This window comes from Tenebrio molitor, chromosome 5, assembly GCF_963966145.1.
Source record: "Tenebrio molitor chromosome 5, icTenMoli1.1, whole genome shotgun sequence".
Lineage (NCBI taxonomy): Eukaryota > Metazoa > Arthropoda > Insecta > Coleoptera > Tenebrionidae > Tenebrio > Tenebrio molitor.
The window spans coordinates 22,370,350-22,397,412 of record NC_091050.1 but is presented as its reverse complement, the minus strand read 5'-3'; the positions used below and the strand labels follow the sequence as shown (position 1 = coordinate 22,397,412).

At 34.2% G+C, this 27,063-nt stretch overlaps 2 long non-coding RNA genes across 2 annotated transcripts; one reads left to right on the top strand and one right to left on the bottom strand.

Annotated features, from left to right (window-relative positions):
* Positions 1 to 11,249: 11,249 nt before the first annotated feature.
* On the bottom strand, positions 11,250 to 13,101 carry LOC138131965 (uncharacterized). The gene is made up of 2 exons (XR_011159954.1): positions 11,446 to 13,101; positions 11,250 to 11,385 (listed from the first exon to the last, which is right to left on the bottom strand). It is a non-coding gene; the product is annotated as an uncharacterized lncRNA (long non-coding RNA).
* An 812-nt stretch (positions 13,102 to 13,913) lies between these two features.
* On the top strand, positions 13,914 to 16,246 carry LOC138131246 (uncharacterized). Its single transcript, XR_011159741.1, has 2 exons — positions 13,914 to 14,197; positions 14,372 to 16,246. It is a non-coding gene; the product is annotated as an uncharacterized lncRNA (long non-coding RNA).
* Positions 16,247 to 27,063: the final 10,817 nt, after the last annotated feature.

Sequence of the window (27,063 nt, the reverse complement as noted above, 5' to 3'; positions counted from 1 at the left end):
AATGTTTCAAACTTGCTTTTTTAATTAAAAAAATCAAAGTGATGCGTTGATTTTGGAGTTCAGTGTAGTATGTAGTTGAAAATATCGTATGATCAAAAGGTCTTTGGATCGCGATAGCAATGAAATGTAAAAACCATCTATAGAATTATTTACTTCTACTGCCCGTAGTTTTTATTGTACTTCAAAGTAGCGCTAATCTGTCACGGAACTCATTTAAACATAAACGAGGCGAATAAACCCAATTACCATTTTCACTACAATTTCCGTTACTCTAGTATGATTTAATAATAAACATTTTATGTTCTCATTGAAACGTTTTGAATTATAACCTGCTAACTTGAAAGTTGTCAAGTAAATGTCAAAAATAATTGAAATAAATAATTTCATAGATAGCTTGTTAATTTCACGGCAACTCTGATCCAAAGACTTTTTGATCATACGATACATACGAGTTTAGAGATATTTTCATATTTGGTGGCGGAAACAAAAGACTGAGAAATGTCACAAAAATGTATTGTCAGTGTCAAATTTCTCATAAACGCCGTAAAAAGGAATGTCTAGGTAAATTTAAATTTTCGCTAAATAGATTGAAAAAACAAATTTTAAGGAAACCAATTTTTGTCAGTGCTTCAAAAGGAAAAGTTATTCTCATATAATCAAACGTATTACAAATTATTTCTCTAGTTCGACGATGAATGACTTTCTTATTTCCAATTTGCTGCATTTCTGTCGAAATCACGAACGTCTTTGAGAAATTTGACACTGACAATACAAATTTGTGACATTTCTCAGTCTTTTGTTTCCGCCACCAAATATGAAAATATCTCTACAAAAATAAATCACCTGCATACCAGAACTCAAAGGTATATAAAGTTGACTCAAGTTGCAAAAAATCAATTTGGATTTGCAACAGCAATTTTATGGCATTAGTCGTTTGAAATTACTTTAAAACTGTACTTATATGGAAAATATTCAACCCAAACTATGATTTTCTGGTCCCTTTCTGCCCTTATCTAGTTCAAAAATATGAAAAAAATGCTGTTGCAAATGACAAGTGGTTTTTTGCAACTTGAGTCAACATTATGTACAGATTGTTGCAAAAAAACGGGAAACGAAAAGTTTTTATGAAAAAATTGTAAAAATGTGTCAATTTTATTTTGACAGTTCCCGTTTTCTTGCAACCAGCTTTATTTCTATAAACAAAAAACTGAAATTCATTATCGCGATTTCATTTCCACGACGCGATTCCGTAATTTAATTTCGAACCACGGTTGCAAGATCGTTCGGATTAGTGAACGTTCGGATTACCGAGGTTCGGATTATTGACGCTCTACTTTACAATGCAAATCGTAATGCACATGATATGGTACCTTGACGAATTTCCTGTGATATGTGTAGATACCGTATGCTACAAGGATAGATACTTTTTGAAAATGGTTCATTAAACAGATTAGAAAAACCACCCTGTTATAGGGTTTATTACAGTTTATTAGCAAAAGGGCTATAAAACTACTTTTACCATACTTTCCAATAAGTAAAAATATCTCGTCTACGTATTATCTAAGCTGTTTTTCTAGATCTTTGTGCAAACTTTTAGAAATATGTGCTATTACATTATTATTTACAAAATTGCTTCCATATTTATTTCATTGATATCTGTAAGTTTATGCGACACTTTAAGCCTTGTGAGCCTCAATACGGTGCGATCAACAATTTATTTAGATTTAGATTAAAGAAGGAGTTGAAATCTTGACGAGAGGCTAAATAACCCAGGAGGATCCTTACCAATACGCATGCGTTAGTAACTTGGGTGCTTTGTTGTTACATGTACCGCATGGTACTGTACCACGTGCTGCGCGTAAGGCAAAAAACAGTAGATGAGTAGAACACAAACTAAAGATATAATTATGTTTTTAGAATCTTTTAATAGGTCTATTATTGTATTCAATTTGGAGTCGTTTATGGCTATCTAGTAGTTTAATGGATCTCCAAGAAAATTTTTATCAATATTTCAGTGTATTATTACACCAATATTAATGTTCAAACTCTACTTTTTAACATGTAGTTGCATCCGTTACCTTGACTTACCAATTACATAATACAAAATTCCCTAGAATTTGAAAATTTAATTTTTTTATTTAAAAATTAAAAAAAAATCTAAAAAAATAACATTAAAAACTCGCCTACGGGTCGTTTTCTAGACCTGGGATTCGTGCCCCAAATCAACCCTTATAAAACTCGTTGTCCAAACATTTCACCACAGTTTTTTTTACCAGCAACATCTAAAATCGTTTCCTCGGAAATCCATACATTTAGTAGAGTTACCTTCAGGAAGGCGTGTGTGATTGGTTATCTTAAAATCGTTTTCATTTCAAAACTAATATACTTTTCACGTTTGTTGTTGTAGAATCCTTGTTGGATTAAATATTAAAATTCACAGTTAACAGCTGACTTGCGAGTTCTGGGACAGCCTGTATAAATGAGTTTACTACATAAAAAAGGTCTTTTATTGTATTGTTTCTTATTAGATACGCAAGTGTTGTTCTAATTTTTAAACAATAAATTTGCGATATTTTCTAAGTCCGTGAACGTCAAATTTAAATAACGCGCAAAATTATAGGACTTGCGCACAAGTATGGAATGGCCTGGGTCATTTAGCCTCTCGTGAAATCTTGGCCGTATGTTGCAGGGATGGAAGTATTTCTGGTTGCATACACTCGTTACAATTTAAATTTTGAAATTTTTGCCGAAACTCGACCATTCTTCGTATTGAAAACACCAATACGAAAGTAAGATTAATCATTAATTTTCAATGTCCTGAAGTAAAAACCATTTTTGCGTTAAAATTTGATTCATAGTGACAATTGTTTGACGTTTATTACCTGGGTTAGGACAGATACGAAAAATCTGACACTGTCAAAATCATAGCCGCCCCTTATCTACCGTACAACTAAACTGATGTGTTAAATTAACTTCAACTTCTAAAAGAAAAAGAAAGTGTGAAAGAGAAATAAAGAAATTAAATATAGCATGCAGTTATAGGTAATTTGGAAAATGATAATAAGAATGAAAAATACGAATGCAATATTCCTAGCACCTACCTAGAAATAATTGTCAAGAACCGAATACGTAATTTTTCTGTTCCTAAACTTTTACGTTTTAGGTGCTACAGCTTTTATTCTCACTATACAGGGTGTTTTCGAAGTTGAGGCGTTCCTTGTAACACGAGGTACTATCGCGGCCAAAATAATTTTGACAACAGTAAAAAATAAGGTTAAACATCCTAAAGCTTGCTTTACAACTGAATATCATTTATGTCACATTAACGACCAAAGTATTTTGGCCGCGATAGTACTATACATTATTCTTAAGAATTTTAGCCTAAATCTTCTTAGTAAAATGTTTGTACAATGAGGGACATGGAATCCTGGGCAGTGTGTTATTGTCATTTCAAAAAGTGTCAATGTAAATGCACCTTTACCGTCATTATGATTGATATTTTCAAAAAATACTGTCAACTTGGTTATGAGTAGCTAAGGTATGGTTTAGAAATTTTGACAACTGAATCACACATCTGCCCAGTTTTCCGTGTCCCCAATAGTATTAATGGAGATAATTGATTGTATAAATTTTTATTGCTTTCTAAAATTTTGAGTCCGTGAGTCTGTGAGCTCATTATTTTCCTAATGATAAAGCCATTCTGACTAATTAAATGACAACTCTGACAATATTTTTGATTAACGTCCATGCTCATTTGATTTTTTTTTGTCAATTCTAATTTCTAACAAATCAGCGCAAATTTGAGCAGGACCGGTTTCAAAAATTTCAAAAAAATTAACTTATTGTATCTTCATTGCCGCACACATTTTACTAAGGTGATTTTGGCTAAAACTCTTTAGAACAACGCATACTATCACATGTTAAAAGGAACGTCTCAACTTCGAAAACATCACTTTTTTTTGTTTGACACTCAGAATTTGAGAAATGTCTCCTGTGTGAGCGGATTTTGATAAATGTCACAACTTGTCAAAACGAAACGTCAAGCTAATTTAAAAGATTTTTAGTGATTTGGAGCCTTTAAGGGGCTCGTTGAACAAAAAAACCTTGTATTCAACTCGTTCTTGTATAAATTGGGCCTTTTTTGGCATTCGTGGGCCTTTAAAACGCTCGTTTCACTCGCGTTTTAAACTGGCCCACTTATGCCAAAAAAAGCCCAATTTACACACGAACTCGTTAAATAAACTACTATTAATTTAAAGATACCAACTATACAGGTGTACTATCCGTTTTTTAAACTCCCGCACTGTCAAAGTGTTTGCAAGTTGCCGCACTGCCGTTCTGAGACTAGTAATTTTTACTTTAACGTTAGCGCAAAAATTTTAAATTTTAAATTTGAAGTTGAGTTGAATAAATTCGCTTTCTTTCATTAATTCATAAGTATTACGTACTTACACGAAATGGCTGAACAAGAAGAAGATATGAAACGTTAAAGAATACTGTTAACGGCGGCCAGAGAGAAGCAGGGTATTGTTAATTATTGTTTGGAAAGAAGAGAATTAACTCCATTAACATAACCAAACTTTTCTTGTTGACATTTTTATAACTAGATTTTGTGTACAGACAACGTAAAAGGTATGTCACCCTAGGTACACTCCAAAAAAAATAAAAAATTGACACTGACAGTGCGGGATAGTATCTCAAATGGGTGTGTTAATTTTAACACGTAGCAGAACTTGTTAAATGAAATGTTTTTTCTATTTGAAATTTTTATACTAAGAAGCGTTACAAATTGATTTAAAATTTTGGAATAAATTGGCCCATGGGTAAGGGCGAAAATTTGCTGTCGGATAGAAACAAAGTTACATTGTTATAAAAAAATTATAATAATTAAAATAAAATTTTGATGGTTACAAAAAAAAAACAGAGACTAGTTTGTTAATCACACAAAACGACTCGTTTGGTAAAAATTGGGGGACAAAAAATCTTTCATTATTTATGCGAATTTTGCAAAATGTTATAGAGAAAAATATCATAATTTGCCGAGTTCTTCCAGTGCTTAAAATTCACACAAGTATTTCAGATTCACCTTGTATATAATTTCAGTAAAGCCAAGTTTTTTGATGAGTACTTAAATATTAGTCATTAAATCAGTCGACATTTTTCGTTCATTATTTTTTTATTAGCTTTCTTTTCAGTTTTGGTTACTGAAAGTGTGTATATGTACTTTCTTGTGGAATTTCGAGTCAAAATTCACCATTGTTAATACGATATTAACGTCATGTTTTGTATTCGCTATTATTAAATTCTTATCATTACTTTAAATTTCAAATTTCGTATCAAAGTACAGCAAATAGGGTTATTAAAGTCATGGATGATACGTAGTTTCCCGGGAATTTCGGTACAAAATTCAACATTGTAATCGTGATGTTTTACATAATGTTTATTCATTGTTGTTGTTATTGCGATAAACAAAAGTGACATTATGTTTTGTTGTACATCCCAGAGTAGTTATGGAACCTATTATGATCAGTTTAAAAACTTTTTTAAAAAAAGTATAGGTGTTATTGTTATATTTTTCAAAATAATTATTCAGGTCTTTGGTTCTTTGGTATAAAAGTAATATTTGTATTTTGTATTATACTTTTTGTAACTGATTTCCAATAGATTACCATATAAATAAATAAACATTTTTAGATATCGTCCTGCCAAATGTATTGAGTAACGGGTGTTCATTTAAGTTCTCGGTCAAAGTTGGCGTTGAAGAGTCGATTGTGAACGCATGTGTAAACAGACAAACAACGTAAAAACTGAGGTAAGATCTAAACAGCTGATGCGTTCACAATCGACTCTCAACACCAACTTTGACCGGAAATTTAAATGAACACCCGATACATCTGATAATAAATTTGTAATCATACATTTCTAGAAAGAAATGGTCAAATGGGTGGGTATGTACTATGGCGGACAATAAATTTAGGCCAGCAAATTTCTGACATTTCAAAAAAGTCAATGCAAGCGACCATTTATTGTCATTATGACTGATGTGTCACTTTGTCAAATTGGAGGTTTTCAAGCTGTTTGGCGTTTCCTTCGCCTTTTTTGTAACTTACAGATCATGACATACTAGCATAACTGATTTGTAGTAGCACTTCTCTCTGGTGCACGCTTCTTTTCCCAATTTTAATTTTGATTATCGCTGTCACGATGATAGGAATGACAAAAATCGACAATGGGGTTAGTTTAACATAATGCCAGCTTCACATTTTGATGTCAACTCAATGACAGGCCGGCTTAAATTTATTGTCCGCCATAGTACTATGGCGGACAATAAATTTAGGCCGGCCTGTCGTTGGCTATTTCATTCATTATATTGTCTCATCGAATATAACACGTGGTATGATTGATTAATCATGAAATGTCCTGCTTCAATTTCACTCGTCCTTCGGACTCGTGAAATCTCCAGCACAATTTCACTCATAATATCATCGATAATAATCATACCACTTGTTATATTATAGCTGACTATATCATTCATTTCATTACTTTATAAACCAATAAGAATCTTTGATTTTCTTTAGTTACCATGTATTACAGCGGTTATTGTAGTAACCAGGGCGATTTCGAATATACGAACCTTTGTATATTCGAATATACCAACCTTTGTATTTTCGCTGGCCGCCTTAACTTACAATACAACATTTGTGTATTAAGAGCGCAAAGTGATACATTGTCGATAGAGAGATTTTCTCGAAATCGACAATGTACATTTGCGCTCGCAACACACACAAGATTTTTTCTACAATCGCAACTATGACTACTACATATTATTTTATTTCGACCAAATCAATGTATAATACCTTCTTAAAATCAGAAACTAATTATTCACAATATTGACATTAAAAGTACAATAATTACGGTTTTTGAAAAGTAATCCATGCTCTGGAAGTGTGCATTCTGGTTCTTTTGCTGCACTTACAATTTTGGGAGGTGTACACGAAAACGCTTCCTCAACAGTTTCCCTTCCTTCTACAGGCTTTTGAGCAATGTTTGTTGTAAAAACACAAAGAACACCGACACAAACTGACACAACAATTTTTTCTGTTTATTCGTTGTCACTAGTTAAAATAATCACTGGACATCTGATTTTAACAAAAAATTCGAAGAGCGAGCGTTTTGTACATTTTTTCGCGCGTGAGCGACAAAGTGACAGTCCTCAGAAAACGTCAACTTTGCGTTGTCAAATGCAAGCGCAAAGCCCTGCTTTCTACATCGATTGGAGAAAAAAATGTTTGCGCAAGCCGCCACATTAACGTCACATTAAATCGCTCTGCTACTGAATGCGCCCAGTTGGTTTTGGGAACCTGTTTATTTATTTATTTTATTCATGATATAGTCTACCCCCGTATACAACTCGAGGATGGAAAATTCTCGATTACTCGACGTATTGCCGGAAACACCACTCGATCTACGATCTCGTGGTGTTTCCGGGCAACACGTCTCGTATAATCGAGAATTTTCAATCCTCTAGTTGTATAATACAGGGTGATTTTGAAAATTGTACAGATATTTTAATCACGAGCTACTGGCTTCATGTAGAACTCGGAAAAAATTCTGTCAAAAAATAAAATGACATTTATTTTTTGAGCTACAATTTTTTTTAATTGCTTTTAGTTTGCTTTTAGTTTTCTACGTTGTCCTACAACCTCGTAGGTAAAATTTCGGCACATTTTAAAAATACACCCTTGTATATCATGTTTTATAAAATGTACACCAATGCGAAGTAACCTATAGGAAATATGCTTTAAACCAAGGAAACCGCATTGGTGTACGTTTTATAAAATATGATATACAGGGTGTATTTTTAAAATGTGCCGAAATTTTACCTACAAGGTTGTTTGACAACGTAGAAGACTAAAAACAATTTAAAAAAATTGTAGCTCAAAAAATAAATGTCATTTTATTTTTTCACATAGAATTTTTTAAATATTTTTCCGAGTTCTACATGAAGCCAGTAGCTCGTGATTAAAATATCTGCACAACTTTCAAAATCACCCTGTATATGAATATTCGATTTATTGGAATCTTCGAATAATTCGAATTACTCGAATATTCCAATAATTATTCGAATAGTTTTATACACCGTTCACGTTGTATTGAGCATTGGTAAATTCGCATTATGTTGGTTCCCTGCATGCCACTATTTACAAGACATAACCACATAGCCAAAAAATAAAATTATTTGACCTTGAAACATCAAATCCATACTGAATTTACTATTCGAATATTCGAATTTACACTTATTTGTAGGGATATTCAAATACTACCCGTTACGCCGAATTGGTAGTACAAATACGCTTCTGCCCTCGTGGTGACGCTAGTAGTACCTTGCGACACTACCCTCCCTCACAGCCCCCATTGGTTAAACGTTCCCGCCGACGCCACATCATCGAGGAGACGCCAACCGTCGTCAAAACGGCGCCAATCGACGCCTATAAAAGATCGACACCCAACCGGAATTGACAAGAAGTTTTGCTTCCGCGGGGACTCAACTTCTTCAATTTCTCTAACCTCTCTCCTAGATACACTGTTTACTTTTTGTGACTTGTATTTAGTTCCTTTGTTAAATAAACAGCGATCATATTAAACCCCACATATCCGAATTTTACATAGCCAGCTATTCGAATATTCGAATACGATTCCCAGCCTTAATTTACAATTTACATATGGGTTATTTTATAGTAAAAATAAGCATCATCTTGACCTGACCTGACTTAGGCTAGGGCCACACTACAGACTTTTCATCGGCCGACAGTTTAGTTTACCTGGTGGGCGCGGAAGCTACCCAATAGGACTAAATTATCGGCCGATTATTTAGTCTGTAGTGTGGCCCTAGCCTTAAGCTCTTCTCGTTATTTGAGTAAATGCCGAAAGGTTCAGGTAAACTACCTGATAATTTAATTCCAGGGAAAATTAATTAAATAAACTGATAAGAAAAGATATCCACCTGTCATAAAAAGGGACTAAATAGATGGCAATAAGCGTTTAATCCACCTAATCAAAAAGTTATGACAAAAATACTTGATAAAAGTACATATTTTTTCAAGAATGACGCCATCTTTATGAATTGTGGGAGGAGAAAGTCGGACTCAAGCACACCGAGTATACAATTTTCTATTTTCGAAACAAAGATTTTTTTGAAAATTAGGAAACTACTTCAAAATTTACGAAACATGTTTTTTTGTACGTTTAAATTACATACGTAAAATTTGTTCAGTGATAATGAATTAAAGAAACAAATTTACCTAATTACAACATTAAACAAAATTGTACAAACAAAGAAAATGTGTACCTACAAGTAGAAGTTATCTTTTAAAATATTGTGTGATTCAAGCTAATTGCAAGAACATGTAAAAAATATTTTTATTGCTACCGTAAGCTACTTCTTAATGGATTTACAATATTATCATTTTGCATATTGATTTAGTAATTTGTTTGGAATTATTATGGCAATTAAGTAGAGTGGCAATAAATTCTCAATTGTTGATTGTAACATGTTTGGGATTGCAGGTAAAATTCTGATTAAAAATGTTTTAACATGCAACATAAGTTGTAAGACCTCGTCGACCTGATTTATGTAATAAGTTGTTTGACTGTATATGACTTATATTTAGTCAGCAAGTCATAATAATTTAATTTCCATGTAAAGACGGTTAATAAACAAAAAAAAACACATTTCTGTAGTATCGTCTGTTGTCCTATTGTTTTTATTTAAGTTTATCCTCAAAGATGGCGTTGAAGAGTCGATTGTAGATTGTAAACGCACCACTCGTCAATCTCCAGAGTAAAAACACAAACAACGCGAAAAGTGAGGTTAGATTTAAACAGGTGATCCGTGATCTGTAATCCGTCGTGCATTCACAATCGACTCTTCAATACCTACTTTGAGGATACATTACAATGAATATCCAATATAAATAATAGCTATAAATAAATTTAACTTCAATGAAACCGAAATAGTTATTTTTGTTACAAGTACCTCAAACATTGTTTGGTAATTGTTCACTTTAACTACTTCTGGAATTTTCGCGTTTTTTCTGGCTAGACAGCCTCAGAGGGTCCTCCTAGATCGTGTCCCACCATTGAAATCTTGTGCAAATGCCTTTTTTTAATCTCTTGTTGTATTTCAAGGTCGCGTCAAGGTCGCGCCAAGTCTTAGTATAACTAAAGGGTAAGGAAAATTTTCATTTGCACAAGGTTTGACTGATGGGAAACGATGTAGGAGGACGTCCTGAGGCTGTCTAGCCAGAAAAAACGCGGAAATTCCAGAAGTAGTTAAAGTGAACAATTACCCATTGTTTTTGCGGACGAATCGTTGCTGTTTCCGGACGAGGCGACAGCCGAGTCTGGAATAGCAGATGAGTCCGCAAAAACGTTTTAGGTACGTGTGACAAACAACATTTTTTGGTAATAGCTCTCCAAACCTTTCACATGACTTTTCATTACGAAATTTCTATTGCGATCACGGTAGTTGTTCAAAAAAGAGCAACCGTAAATAAAAACTTGTAGCTTAGTCATAGCAACAAGTTTGTTTTGTTGATTTATTAATTCTGTCATTAAAAAAATACCAGAAAAGTTTTTAAAATGCTTCAAAATCCTGAAGATATTTCTAAAAAGGCAAAAGAAATTGAACTGGGTTTACTTCCAGCAAAATCGCGTGCCAGGTATTATAAAGAATATGATACATTTAACCGCTGGAAAGAAAATAACGGGGTAGTGCTTGTAAACGAAGATGCGTTACCATTCTCCATGAAAAAGTAAGTAATTTTTAAATACTTTGAGACTAAAACCTTCTTTACTTGCTCATGTAATACTCGTAATGCAAGGTTATTTACGAGTAATAATGGGCCCGACAGAATAAACAATCCAACCACACGCTACGAAAAAAGCTGGGTACTGAAATTAAAATGTCCGGCTTTTTTTGAAAATGTATTGTGGGTTGCATTTTTTATTCTGTGAGGCTCATTATCACCCCTGTATACATACTATTTTATTGTCATGGCAATTTTTCGGGATTGGATCCGCAAAAGACTCATTTTACGGATTCAAATGGCAATTTTGGAGAGCGTGTACCAAAAATTCTTTTTTGCGCGATTGTACTCTGTTTGGTTGTTTACCACGTCTGTTTCCAAGATGGTAAGCTCTGTTTACTCGTTGCTAACGATAAACTCGATGGTAAGTAATTTTTGGTGTTCTAGAACGGTAAGTAAAGTTTATTCAAAATTAATCGATTATTATAATAATTTTTATGTAGACGGAAGTTGAAGACAAGATGTGGGGGCACTTTCTGGAAACTCATAAAGCTCTTGTAGTCGGCTTTCCTTGGCCCTGCAATGAAATAGCATTAGCAAACTTGCCGCGACATTGGCATTGTCAAAATTTTCATACCCCGCATTTTCCTTGTCTTCTTGATTAGGTACACATTGAGGTTGTTGGTTTCGAAAATAATTCTTCATTTATGTAGACAGAAGTTGAAGACAAGATGTTAGCACTTTCTGGAAACTCACACGGCTCTTGTAGTCGGCTTTCCTTGTTGCTGCAATGAAATAGCATTAGCAAACTTGCCGCGACATTGGCATTGTCAAAATTTTCATACCCCGCATTTTCCTTGTATTCTTGATTACACACTCAGATCGTTGGTTTCGAAAATTCTTCATTTATGTAGACGGAAGTTGAAGACAAGATGTCAGCTCTTTTTGGAAACTCACACGGCTCTTGTAGTCGGCCTACCTTGCCGCTGCAATGAAACAATTTTAGTAACAGACTTGCCGCGACATTAGAATTGTCAAAATGTTCACACACCGAATTTTCATTGTCTTCTTGATTTCATATTGAGTTCGCTGGTTTCGAAAATTCTTGATTTATGTAGACAGAAGTTGAAGACAAGATGTTAGCACTTTCTGGAAACTCACACGGCTCTTGTGGTCGGCATTCCTTGCCGCTGCAATGAAATAATATTAGTGAACTTGCCGCGACATAATTTTCATACCACACATTTTCCTTGTCTTCTTAATTACACGTTGAGGTCGTTAGTTTCAAAAATTCTTTATTTGTGACGCACCCCACATTCAAAGTTTCTTCTACAATATCCACTTCGTTTTCGGAATCACTAATATCACTCATTTTACTGCTTGTTTTTCAACACAACTGGCGATATTTGCGCACAAAAACTGCAATGGCGGTAGTTGTTTGCAGATTGCCTTAGAAACGCGATACAAAAATCGACATTGTGGCAACACGATGTGAAGGGCGTCGTATCGCATTGCATTCTAGTTAGGAATGTTTTGTAATAAATATTCAATCGCGCAAAAAATCTCATAAGCATGACGAACGTTAATGACAATGTACGGATCTCAGACAATATTGGAGTCGTCGCAAGCTCCTCCTCCAAACAATTGTCTTCGATCCGTACATTGTCATTACCGTTCTTTATACTTAATATACTATTTTTGTTCAGAACAAATCTCAAAATTGACAAGAGCCGAGAAATAGAGTAAGGCCGGCCTGAGCCTCAGATATGACATTTGGTGGGGGTTCGCGTAGACGGAAAACAGTCGGACCAGTCCATTTTTCGTGAAATAGGGGTGTTCAACAGATTAGAAAACAGCTGATTGTTACTGTGACCGTTGTTCTCTGCTGTGACCCGTTTTGCCACGCCACTGGAATATTTTGTCCGCGCCGATTTCCCCCACCAAATGACATATCTCAGGCCGGCCTTACTCATATTGTGTTTTATTTTCACGAAAAATGTTTTCCTATTAAATTCCAAGAAAAAAAAATTATGATAAATAAGACATAAAATATTTTCCTTTTTTTTCATTAAAGAAAACAATTTATTATTTCGGGTTTAACATTAATAATAAGTAATATTAATATTACTTTCGCCGTTTCGAACGACCCCGTTAATTATTATCTATAGTCTTTGCCAAAGCCAAATAACCACCAACACTGTATTCTACCCAGAAAATCAACCGGCAACGTTGTACACTTCGATTTGATTGGTCCAACATCCTAGTAATAGGTATCAAAATTGCCATTATACACTTTGAGTAATTTTGTTTTCACCAACATAATTCAACAGATGGTGGTTATTTGGGTTTGGCACGGCCTATATTACAGACTGATTCACATAACTTTCCGACCCTAAAGCTTGTTTGACACGATACTAAATTTTTGAGAAAATTTACTAGTAAATGAGAGAGGACCAATGAACGATCAGGATCTGACAAAGACAGACTATGATCCTGATCGTTCATTGGTCCTGTCGAGGGTCTCTCTCATTTTCTAACAAATTTACTACGAAATTTAGCATCGTGTCAAACAAGCTTAACGAATTTTAAATGCAGTCAGTAATACGTTATTCAGTTATAAACTAGGCAAAAATTAATAGGGAATTTTTTCTTTTTTGAATTTTTTATAAATACAGTTTAAAATTTGTAATGAAATGTGTTAGAAATATATTAATATACACATTAAATGTAATATTTCCAGTACCTGTATCATTTTAAATTCATCTTGTGTTTAAGAGTACGTGGAAGAATTGGGGCAATTATTTTGCTTTCCAACAAAAATTGTGGAATTCTCTATTCATTTTTGCCTAGTCTATTATAACTTGATACCTTTATTTATAGTCGTGTCAAAAATAAATTACGCCCTAGGATTTAGGGATATTCGTTACCATAAGTTGCCATAAATTTGGTTAGGTTTGAGGCTATATGGTTTCTGGTGACAAACAGAAGATATCGTAACCATATATCTATTAATTACTATATGGGTAACGTCGTATCTTTACTTTGCTCGAGAGTGAAGCAAACATTGCCATGGGTGGGAGCAGTATAGAAACATCTTCTCAACTAGGGGAAGTGGGCCTAAAATGGGGTATGTAGGTAAAACGGGATATCAGTGTTTAACCCGCAACGAGAGCTGGCAACTACTCGTATTAGCACCTAATGCGTGTGTGTGGACGCTAGTGTTAGTGGTCTGCTGTCAAAAGTGCGATCCGCTTGTGTTTTAAACAGAGAGAGTGATTTTATTGGTTTCGGAAGTTGTGAATGTAATAATTAGTGTTTACGGAATAAGCTCCTGGAAGAGAACAACTCGTGCTCTTGGGTTGTTACTGCGCATCAAATTGTCTTCAAAGGTTAGTTAACAAGCGATGCAGGCCAAATTGCTCTGAAAGACATTTGTTTTTCACGCGGTAATTTTAAAAATTTTAAGACAAATGTAGGTAAAATGGGAAATTTTTACGCCTTAAAACGGGATAGTATCCCGTTTTACCTACACCAGCCCAGTATTTATTTTTATTTGTTTTCAGATGCCTTCCACTTATAAACGAAAAACCGACCGCCAATCTTGGTCCGAAGAAGCTATGTCTAGGGCACTAGAGGCGTTGCGAAATGGAACATGTGGTTACTTAAAAGCTGCTAAACAATTTAATGTTCCAAAGTCGACTTTAGAAAGGCGTTTTAAAAACAAAAATAAACAGGCACTTGACCATTCAAAACAACTGGGGAGCAGAAAATTAACGTTTCCAATGGAACTAGAGAAACAGTTAGTAGATTATGTTAAAAACATGGAAGCTATGTTATATGGACTAACAACAAGAAGTATTCGAAGTCTTGCGTATCAAATTGCTGTTAGAAATAATATCGTTCATCACTTTAATAATGAAACTAAGTTGGCAGGATGGCACTGGTTACATTCCTTTCTGAAGAGAAACAATTTGTCTCTTCGCAGTCCTGAAGCAACTTCTGCGGCAAGAGCGCAAGGCTTCAACCGAGAAGCAGTTGGCTCATTTTTTGATATTTTGAAATCGCTCCAAGAGAAACATAATTTCCCGCCATCAAGAATATTTAACGTGGACGAAACAGGTATCACTACTGTCCAATCTCGACCATCAAAAATTATTGCTGCCAGAGGAAGAAAACAAGTAGGCTCCCTAACATCAGCCGAACGTGGGGAGTTAACGACTGTAGTAATTTGTATGAGTCCAAGTGGCATTTTTGTCCCACCTATGCTAATTTTTCCTCGAGTGCGAATGAAACCTCAATTTGCTGATGGAACTCCGCCAGGTTCACTATCAGTTTGCCATAAATCTGGGTGGATGCAATTAGAGTTGTTTGAGAAATGGTTTGATCATTTCGTTCATCACACTCAAACTTCGAAAAGTAATCCAGTATTACTCATACTGGATGGGCATAAAACACACACCCAAAATATAGCAACGATAGAAAAAGCACGGCAGAATGGAGTAACAATTTTATGTTTACCACCGCATACCAGTCACCGTATGCAGCCGCTCGACGTTTCGTTTATGGGGCCACTCACCACTTTTTATACTCAAGAAGTGGAAATATGGTTGAGAAACCATCCAGGACGCCGCATTACTATAAACGAAGTTGGATCTTTGTTCGCTAAAGCATATCTAAGAGGCTCAACACCTTTAAACGCCATTAATGGTTTTAAGAAAACTGGATTATATCCATTGGACCACACAGTATTTACAGAAGATATGTATGCTGCAGCTTTGCCAACTAGTTATGACCCACCTCAAAACAATGACAGTACTGAAAATGATGCAGTTGCAGCTGTGTCACCTGAAATGGAAGATGCAATGGAACAAATTCAACGTGACTTTGTAAGAGAGTCTACACCAGATGAGCAAATAATCACTCAAGTTGAAAAACCATCAACTAGCAGCATGTGCAATTTAATCAGTCCTGAAACAATTGCTCCATATCCGAAAGCTAAGAATGTAAAGCTATCAAAAAAGAAAGTCAGCAGAAAGGGTAAAGCTGCAATCCTTACCAGTACCCCTTATAAAGAAGAGTTAGAAAAATCCCTGGTTCAGAAAAACAGAAAAAATAATGCAGACAAAATGAAAACGAATAGAATAACTTTCAAAAACAAAAACGCTGCAAACAACAGCTCATCGAAAGGTAAGAAACAGGAGTCTAATGTGACCAAAGCACGAGTATCAAGGACCCAATCCAGTAGCAGCGAATCTGACGTTGATGTGGAATGCCTGTTTTGCGGTAATAACTATTCTAAAGACCACTGCGGAGAAGGATGGATAATGTGCTGTCGTTGCGGCAAATGGGCCCATGATGAATGTGCAGGTGTAGAAAGTGATGATGATGACGAATTCACATGTGATATTTGCCTACAAAAATAAAGTTTTTGAAAAATATATTTTCTAAATAAATCTTATTATAGGAATAATTTCCCGTGTTAAATCCATATCCCGTTTTACCTCCAGCACTTTCCCATTTTACCGACACTGTGTAGGTAAAATGGGAAATTGCAGACATTTACTAATTAACCACATGTAACTACTTGTTTTTTATTTTAGATTGTTTTTGATGAATATATGTTTAAATCAATAACTATACTATAGCAAGATTTACTTTACACAATTTTACAACACTTATTTTTTTTTATACATAACGTTAAACGTTAAGTATCCCATTTTAAGCCCACTTCCCCTACTTTGTTAAGAGCAAGTATAATGTGCGCATGGCAGGAATTTAAATATAGGATGTTGCTGCTGCGCGCTGCGGATTGTATCTCGAGATCTTTGCTTCACTCTCGTATCCACGTTACCTATATAGTAGTTAATAGATATATGATCGTAACCGTACAGTTGGTTGCAAAAAAAAACGGGAACTGTCAGCATAAAATTGACACATTTTTACAATTTTTCCATTGTGAAACTTTCTTACGAGAGATAGGTTAGAATTTACGTCAAAATTCAATCACATTTTTTAAAATTATTTGATAGGTATTGTCAAGTAGGCAAATAATTGACAAATGGACAAAATCAAATTTACATTAGGAAAATTTTCGTTTCCCGATTTTTGTGCAACCAATTGTAAGTAAGCGATTTTTTTGTAACAGTTGCATATGGCTCCATTTCTCGCTAAGTGATAGATGTTTTTTCGTTTCCCAATCAATTTTGGTTTCTGGCCGTATATTTAGTTGGACATAATCTCTCAATTCATATACTGCGCCAAAAAATTGTCGCAACACTAAATGTATTTTTGCATTCCTTAAAAATAGCAGAAGTAATTGAAGCAAAAATGATATACGTTCGTGCAAAAAGTGCATATTGTTCAGTACTTTGCTTATATTGACAGCTTGTTATCTCCTAATAATGACGTCATCAATAATTTTTTTAAATGACAACCCCCATTTTATTCTTATTCTTAAATAACATTTTTTTCGAGAAAATGACAAATTTTACTTTAAAAAATTTTAATTTAATTTTTGACTTTTTTTTTCAATAGATTTACATTAAAAATTAAGTTAAATTTTTTAAGTAAAATTTGTCATTTTCCCAAAAAAATTGTTATGTAAGGTATCAATTATTTTCATTAGTCGTTTTAGTACTAAGAAGGTCTACCAGAAAAAGATGAAAAAAGTGAGGGTTGTCATTTAAAAAAAATATTGATGACGTCATTATTAGAAGACGACAAGCTGTCAACCTAAACAACGTATTATCTATTCACTTTGATTGTGACCTCAACGAAAAACATAGTAGGCGCTGTTTAGCTGTGTGCTGCATACGTTTTACACTAAATATTTGTGTGGTGTGAATATGATGTGAAAATGTCAGAATTGTCAAAACTTGACCATGGTAGTAAAGCAATGATTTTAATGTATTTATCAATATTAATAACGGAAATCAATATTTGAAGTAGGAGAAACTAAAAACGTCTGTCTGATTCTGTGATCACGTCTGTTGAAAAGTGGAGTTATATCCAGGTACAGATTATTTAACGTAAAAACTTCGAAATCACCTCATGCAATTCTCGATATTAATGAAGAACGAAGGAAATGGTAATTTGGCAGTAAGACAAACGCGAAAAAGGCCTGGTATAAAGGTAATCAGAACTTTCAATTAGCATTGATAAATACCGGGTGATCAAGAAGGACTGTTTAAGTTGGCAGTACAATTAAGAAATTTTTCTAATTCGGTTATTTATAACACTGCAACTGGATATGTTTTGTTGGTTTATTTTACAAATATCTGATGTAGGTATAGCATTAACAACGACAAGCCATCAACAACCGAAAGTTACTCCTGTTATACGATTTAAAATACGATCCAGTGTTACCAACTTAAACAGTCCTTCTTGATCACCCCGTACAAATATTTTCAGATAAATCCCGTTGGCTTCAATAAATGTCTCGAAACAAGTCAATATTAACCGTTTGGTCCCAACTTTGAGAAGACGACGTGGCATTTTCTTTTTGAATTCCAAAATTTTGTACCAAAACTCAATTTTATAGATATGCGCACAGTGTACGTCGAAAAACGTTTGCGCAAGTCGTTCTCCGTTCTGTCTTCTGTGAGCGTGACGTTTCTGTCAAAATGGCGCCTCCGAGAGTTGCCAACTGCGACTGGATTTAGTGTTATCTAAAATTCCCTATCAATAACCTAGCAACTGAAAAGTTACTACGGAGTGGTCACAATCAAAACGAATAGATTATACTGTACAACATGCACTTTTTAAAAACAAAGTTGACCTCTTCGAGGATTTTTCTCAGAAATTGATACTTACAATTTTATCGAATTTATTCCGAACTTTAGGAACGCACTGTATGTACTATGGCGGACAATAAATTTAGGCCGGCAAATTTCTGACATTTCAAAAAAGTCAATGCAAGCGACCATTTATTGTCATTATGACTGATGTGTCAGTTTGTCAAATAGAAGGTTTTCAAGCTGTTTGGCGTTTCCTTCGCCCTTTTCGTAACTTACAGATCATGACCCACTAGCATAACTGATTTGTAGTAGCACTTCTCTCTGGTGCACGCTTCTTTTCCCAATTTTAATTTTGATTATCGCTGCGTTATTTCCCTAAAAGTTTGAATTCTAGGGAGTAATTTATTTTTGACACGATTAAACAGGTTATTCTAAATTATTGTAGTCGAAGTAGGCGTGAAAGCTGAATGTAAAATTTATGGTTGCCGCTCCACATAAAAAAACATCAAAATGATGTGAATAGGTAAGTTCACACACGGGAGTTAAATTGGGTGCAAAACAACTCAATACTCAATTTGGTCAAAATTGCTAGTACGCTGCTGAGTAATTATATCCTTTTGATTTCACCCCCAAAAGTCAGAATTCTTTGGTGTCAAGGATACTCCATTTTTTTTTCCAAACTTATTTCAGAATCACCCTGTAGGTATGATTCTCCGTTATTGAAAACGCCATTACGATTAAATGATGAATCTTTTATGTTCTGAAGTAAAAACCATTTTTGCGCTAAAATTTGATTCATAGTGACAGTTATTTGACGTTTATTAGCTGAGTTAGCAAAGATACGAAAAATTTCACACTGTCAAAGTCATAGCCGCCTCTTATCTAAGTGATTGTTGATCGCACCTTACAAACTAAAGTGGTAAGATATACAGGGTGAGCGACAATAACTGTTTCAGTTGCCAATACCAAATTTTACATAAAATTTTCAAGACTGTGATTTGTATCTATTTAGGTTTGTTTTATTGACAATATTGACAGCTGGCATACATTTCAAATTTAAACGTCTTGGTTTGTGTAATCTTTTATTATTTTTATTATTTTATCGTTGGAACATGACATAAAAGTCATCAAAAGTCAACAGAATTTATTGCCAACTCAATCAGTAATTGTTGCTCACACGGTATTACAAGATGTATATAGTGCTCTAGATATACATTTTTCTATTGTAGATAATAATTTGCAGAGCAAATAATTTGAATAACAAACTGTCTACGGTATAATAAAGCCGTGCAAAGTCCGTATTTAAAAACAGAATGTAGGATCCGATGTATGTAAGCAGCTCATAAATTAATTCAAATAGTTATAAATTAAAAATCTACTGTAATAGAATAGATTTGAATATTATATTTTCATGGCCTACTAAATCTGAACTTCGCTTCGCTTATTACGGCCGTAACAAAGCTCAGATTTTCAATGGAGCTACTGATTCCGCTAACCTCAAAAAATTTACCCTTAACTATTAGGCATCCACGATCTTTTTGGGACCGAGTTGACTATGATTTTTTCATGTTGGACTAACTGAGTCAGTGATGCAATGGATGCATTTTTTTTTTCTGTCAGTGTCTGTTCGACATTTTCTTGCCACCGCATTGCCAGATTTATTATTTTAATATTCGTAAGAAACTATAGGCTTTGCCATTTCTATTGAAACACCACCTGTTGATTGACAGTTTGGCAACGCTGCAAATATGTTTAGTAATTTTTTGACTATTATTGCCAATCTTGATTTTTGTTGAATGTCATGTCATATTTGACTCAACGCGTCTTTCATTCAATTATAACCCAATAATTATCAAGAATTTATTGTTTTTTCGCGAAAATAGAGCAAAATAGAAAAAAAAACGAGTCCTTACGGGTGCTGACATGAAGAGAACTCTTATTAAATTATATGATAAACTGCATTTAAGTCAGCCAATGTGGTCAGTCAGAAAAATTTGTGTTGAAATTTCAGAAATCTTTTCCGTAAGTTAAAAAAGGTGTTTTTCTATCATTCTAAAAAGCGTCAGCGTCTTCAGCTTAGAACGTATTTAACATATTTGCTAACAATGTTAACATTTAGGTAGGTATAACATCAAAATTAAATCCCGCACTTTTTATCACACGCCACTTGGCACATGCGCCTTGAGGGGACACCTTAAATTATTGTTCTAAATTGGTTAATTGTAACTTTGATTTTCATCTCTTCAGCTAAACTTTCAGTGCAGTTTTATTTGTTATTAATTATTATAACTCATTTAACTTTAACAGCAGAAAAGTGAGGTTACGTGTAAGTTACGTTCATCCTCTGTGGTTTCACTATAAGAAAAATTCAATAAAAACATTTCAGCAAGTCTAGTTTATTAAAATACTTAATACATTGAAATAAACCAAAAATTTTTTACTTAAACTTTTCCCCAATTCATTCAATTATGTGTTTTGAGTTCCTCAAACTCGTGATTTTTTTTTAATCCTTACAATCTTATCCCACATTGCCCACATACCCCCATAATACCAATTTCTTTTTCCAGATATCTGATATTGTTGTCTACAGAATTATCCAATCACACCTGAGAGGCGAATTCCTTCAAGATTCCAAAACTGGCGCCAATCCTTTGATTTTGTAATTTCCTTGTTCATTGATTAAAATTCTTTGAGTTTCCCTTGGGTTTTACGTTCCACCTTCCAGCAAGGAACACTAACCACGACAGATAACCACGCTAAAAACCATTCACTCGCATTTGCAGTGATAGGACTCGCAGGCGTAAAATTTTTATATTTCTATGAACATTTATATTAAATTATTATATACATATATGTATTAAGAATGCACGATGCGTCGACGAGATAAATAATTGCTAAATGTGTAGTTAGATCATTGATTTATCAATTTATCATACTTTTTTTGACAGTGATTTGCTTTGACGTTTTAGGAACTAGAAAACACCAGAAAATGTCAAAATTTCAAATTTCTCACTACAAGCCGTTTTACAACCAACCGAACCTGTTACACATTGCTAAATGTTAGGAAAAATCCAACACGTGGTGTTTCAATAGAAATGGCAGAGCCTATATAGGCTTTGCCATTTCTATTGAAACACCACCTGTTGATTGACAGTTTGGCAACGCTGCAAATATGTTTAGTAATTTTTTGACTATTATTGCCAATCTTGAATGTCATGTCATATTTGACTCAACGCGTCTTTCATTCAATTATAACCCAATAATTATCAAGAATTTATTGTTTTTTCGCGAAAATAGAGCAAAATAGAAAAAAAAACGTCCTTATGGGTGCTGACATGAAGAGAACTCTTATTAAATTATATGATAAACTGCATTTAAGTCAACCAATGTGGTCAGTCGAAAAAATTTGTGTTCAAATTTCAGAAATCTTTTCCGTAAGTTAAAAAAGGTGTTTTTCTATCATTCTAAAAAGCGTCAGCGTCTTCAGCTTAGAACGTATTTACATTTGCTAACAATGCTAAGATTTAGGTAGGTATAACATCAAAATTAAATCCCGCACTTTTTATCACACGCCACTTGGCACATGCGTCTTGAGGGGACACCTTAAATTATTGTTCTAAATTGGAATTAATTGTAACTTTGATTTTCATCTCTTCAGCTAAACTTTAAGTGCAGTTTTATTTGTTATTAATTATTATAACTCATTTAACTTTAACAGCAGAAAAGTGAGGTTACGTGTTAGTTTCGTCGATCCTCTGTGGTTTCAGTATAAGAAATATTCAATAAAAAAAGCATTTCAGCAAGTGTACTTTATTAAAATACTTAATACATATAAGTACATTAAAATAAACCAAAATAATTATTTTTTAACTTAAACTTTTCCCCAATTCATTCAATTATGAGTTCCTCAAACTCCTGATTTTTTAATCCTTACAATCTTATCCCACATTGCCTATATACCCCCATAATACCAATTTCTTTTTCCAGATAGGTATCTGATATTACTGTCTACAGAATTATCCAATCACACCTGAGAGGCGAAATCCTTCAAGATTCCAAAACTGGCGCCAATCCTTTGATTTTGTAATTTCCTTATTCATTGATTAAAATTCTTTGAGTTTCCCTTGGGTTTTACCTTCCACCTTCCAGCAGGAACACTAACCACGACAGATAACCACGCTAAAAACCACTCACTCACATTTGTAGTGGTAGGACTCGCAGGCGTAAAATTTTTAGATTTCTATTGACATTTATGTTAAATTATTAATTATTATATATATTAAGAATGCACGTGCGTCGACGAGATAAATAATTGCTAAATGTGTAGTTAGATCATTGATTTAACAATTTATCATACTTATTTTGACAGTGATTTGCTTTGACGTTTTAGGAACTAGAAAATGTCAAAATTTCAAATTTCTCACTAAAAGCCGTTTTACAACCAACCGAACCTGTTACACATTGCTAAATTTTAGGAAAAATCCAACAGGTGGTGTTTCAATAGAAATGGCAGAGCCTATATATACTCTCGTATCAAAAATAAATTACTCCCTAGAATTCGAACTTTTAGGGAAATAACGTTTTTCATGTTGTGTCTAACTAGAATTTTCAAAAGTAATTTTGAATGCCTAAGGTTGGTTACTATGAATTGAGAGATTAAATCCAAATAAATATGCCGCCAGTAACCAAAATTGATTGTGAAACGAAAAATCATCTATCACTTAGAGAGAAATTGGTCATTTGCAACTGTTAGGTACAATTAACTTGCTGCCTTACATTTTTGAGATATCTTTTGTTTGTCACCAGAAACCACATGGCCTCCAACCTGACCAAATTTATGGCAACCTCGTAACGAATATCCCTAAATCCTAGGGAGTAATTTATTTTTGACACGAGAGTAAATGAGTTATTAAGTGTGTAAAAATAATTTAAATCTCCGTCAAAGGAACAGTCAAAATTAAACGATTTAATTTAATTTAAAAAGGACACTCCAGATTTAAGAGATCCGACAACAATGTACCTACCTATTCAGAAAATATAACCCTCCCTAAACTAAAAGCAACCTAACCTAACACAAAAAGTGTCAATTTCCTCTAGGGAATTTAGTTATCACCGATGAACTGCCAACAAAATCATTAGATGGTCATAGCCAACTCGAACCCAACTCGATATCAATTATCAATTAAAATTAAATGCAAATGGAAATGTAAACACACAAAACCACTAAATCTAGAGATAATTTAGGAGGATTGTCGTTACTTTAATGACTAATGTTGATCGCATGGTAGAACCTTTTTTTAACTACTGATTATCTACCGGGTGATTTTAAATGAATGTGACTTTTTTTCATAGGTTGGTGATATTATTGTTGGTTATTCTGCTTTTTAATGTGATAGTTGACATAAACATAGGCGTCCTCCCCTATTTGACACAATTTATTAATACATAAAATGTCAAAATGACGTACGTACGCCAATGTGTTGATTAAGGTATCAAGTTTGCCAAAATAATTTATGAAAAATGTTCCCAACTTAAGAAAAAAAGTCACAATCATTTAAAATCACCCGGTACTACGAGTACTACAAATCACAATGGGCCGTATGATTTCCCTTTCTTTAAAGTTAAAGAACATCGTTAAATTGTTTTGTCTCTGTCTAACATAGTGCTTGGCATATGCAGAATTGCAGAGTGTCCCAGAACTCGCGGATCAAACTTACAGGGCGTTTTCCTTGGTGATAACTGAAAGCAATAGCGTTTAAAAAAAAGGACAGGGTGTAATCGATTTTTTGTAATGAATAATTAAAGTTGACCAATCAGAAGGACGCTGTTAATTTGAATTCACGTAAATTTAACCAAAGGTTTGAATTGCCTAGCAACATAATTCTAGTAAGAATGGTATGGAATTTCAAGTAAATGTTTGGGCAACTGTGAAGATTTTGACAACGTCAAGTTATAATTTGATTCGAAATTGTCAAACTTCGTATTGAAATCATGTATACAGCTGCAAAGTATGCCGAAATGCTCATAATTTATGGAGAGTGCCGGCGCAATGCACGTGAGGATGCAAGGGAATGTGCAATAGGTTTTCCACGACGTTTGCCACATCCAAATTATAACGTATTTCTACGGTTGGTGTACCGTGCTCGAGACACTGAGTCCTTGGTGCCTACCTGACAAGAAATTGGTGGTCCCCCGCGAGAAGTTAGAACGCCAGAGACTGAAGATGCTCTTCTTCAGTCCTTTGATGACGGTAGAAGAAGTATTCGAATGCAGGTTTTCACGGCCGTTGTCAATAGGGTTATTGTTTTCCGGGTTGTGCCGCGGTCGTCTGGATTGCTGGTTTATTTACAAGCTCCGAAGAAGATAGCAGCATGGCTATTGAAACGTCAGCTACCCAGCAATCCAGACGACCGCGGCACAACCCGGAAAACAATAACCCTAGAAGTAGTATATTTGAAGAACTATATTCACCGCGAACCTATCAATATTTTAGAAGAACTAAATGACCAAATTTACGAAACACTGGCTGCTGTTATTCCTAGTATGCTTAGACTGGCAACAGAAAATATAATAAAACGAGCTCGCCTATTCCTTCAGATGAAAGGTGGTCATTTTGAACACTTGTTATAAATTATTCTTTTTATTTTGCATGTTTCTTATTTCATTTGTTGCATTCTACATCGTTTAGTTATAAAATTTGATCTTAAATTTTTACTAATAATGATGCTAAAATAAACAGGTTAGTTCAATTCAGTTTTGTCTTCTTTCTTTCAGAACTGCCACTATGCTTGATCTCTTGTTCAAAACCTACGTGTAAATCCAGCTTTTTTTGCATTGTCAAGAATGTTCCTAAAAGTCTTTTCTTTAATTTCGACGATGACGAGTCCCGCTCGTGTAGCTGGGCTAATACGTTGCAGATGCAGAATGTATGCACAGGAGTCAGAATAAATTTCTTGTGATTCCGATGCACTTCACAGGTCCTGCATATTTCACTTTTTACTAAGATTTTTAAGGTAGTAATATGTATTACTCACTTGACGCTACGTCGCCATTTTACCTTCCATCAACAAGGGTTCAATTCATCATATCCCTCCCGTCAATTTCCCATACCCCTCAAGGTTACAATTGCTCTGGAAATTTTCACTCATAACAAACCATATTTCATTCATTGCCGGAAGAAGAAACTTTTTGCGTTCTCTGATTTAGATTCTATACATTTGTTCACCTGCCTTCGGCGAAATTATTCCATTTTTGGTTATTTCAAAAGTAGCTGTCAATTTTGACGTCTGTTTCCACAAATTGACCAGATAAATATTGAAAATAATTTATTATTCATGGAATTATACGTTGCTTGGCAACTGAGGGAAGGTACTAAATTTTCTCATAAAGGGAAAATTAGATCGAGCTCTATTGGTCAATTTGATTAATTCATAACTAAAAAGCTGTTGCACCCTGAATATTTTTCTAAACGTTTTTTACCTTCATTACCATCAAGGAATATACAGTTTCAATTTGATCCGCGAGTTCTGGGACATCCTGTATATACCGGGTGTAGAATTGGTTTACGAGACATAGGATTTTACATGTAAAAATAAAGAGTTTCAATTATTGGCTCCCCTAATAATTTTACGGCAAAATAGTTAAAATGAAAGTTGGAGAGAATTAAAATTAATGTCTAATTTCAGTCTTACTTTTTTTCTAACATCTTGTGGTACTGAAAGAAAGGCAAGAAAGAAGTTGACACAAAAACAGTAAAAAGTACTACTAAGCATGAAATTGTATTTCTTTCTTTAAATGTTATTATGGAGGATCTTTTTTAAGCAACTTCCAAGCAACATTTGCTTCAGGTTTCCCAGACCGATCAATTCCTGCCACAGAAACAATTGGAAGAATTGTAGAGAAGTTTGAGCATTTAATGAAGATACCTTTTCATTTATCCTGTAGTCCTGTACGACTTCATTTGAAGGGCAAATTAAAAGACAATTAAATAATAGAGAAACCATCCGACAAATACATAGTATTTTAAAAATCAAATTTCATGGCTAGTGCTACTTTTCAGTATTTTTGTGTTAACTCCTTTCTTGCTTTTATTTCGGTACCACAAGATGTTAGAAAAAAACAAAGAGTGGAATTAGACAGTATTTTTTATTCTCTCTAACTTTCATTTTGACTATTTTGGCATAAAATTATTAGGGGAGCCAATAATTGAAACTCTTTATTTTTACATGTAAAATCCTATGTCTCGTAAACCAATTCTACACCCGGTATACTCTCACTTTGTCTTTTCAATTATTTAACGAATGGGAAATCAGACGCGCCCAATGGCAACAGTTTATCCGCATCAGTACTCTTTTATTGCGGTACCACTTTGAAGAATAGAAATCCTTACGGACTGATTTATGGTCGAAACGTTTTACCACAAACCAGCAAATTTATTTGGGATACCTGTAGTTTGTTACGGCCGTAATAAGCGAAACGCTGTTCAGATTTAGCAGGCCATGATATTTTGTGTGAGCAGT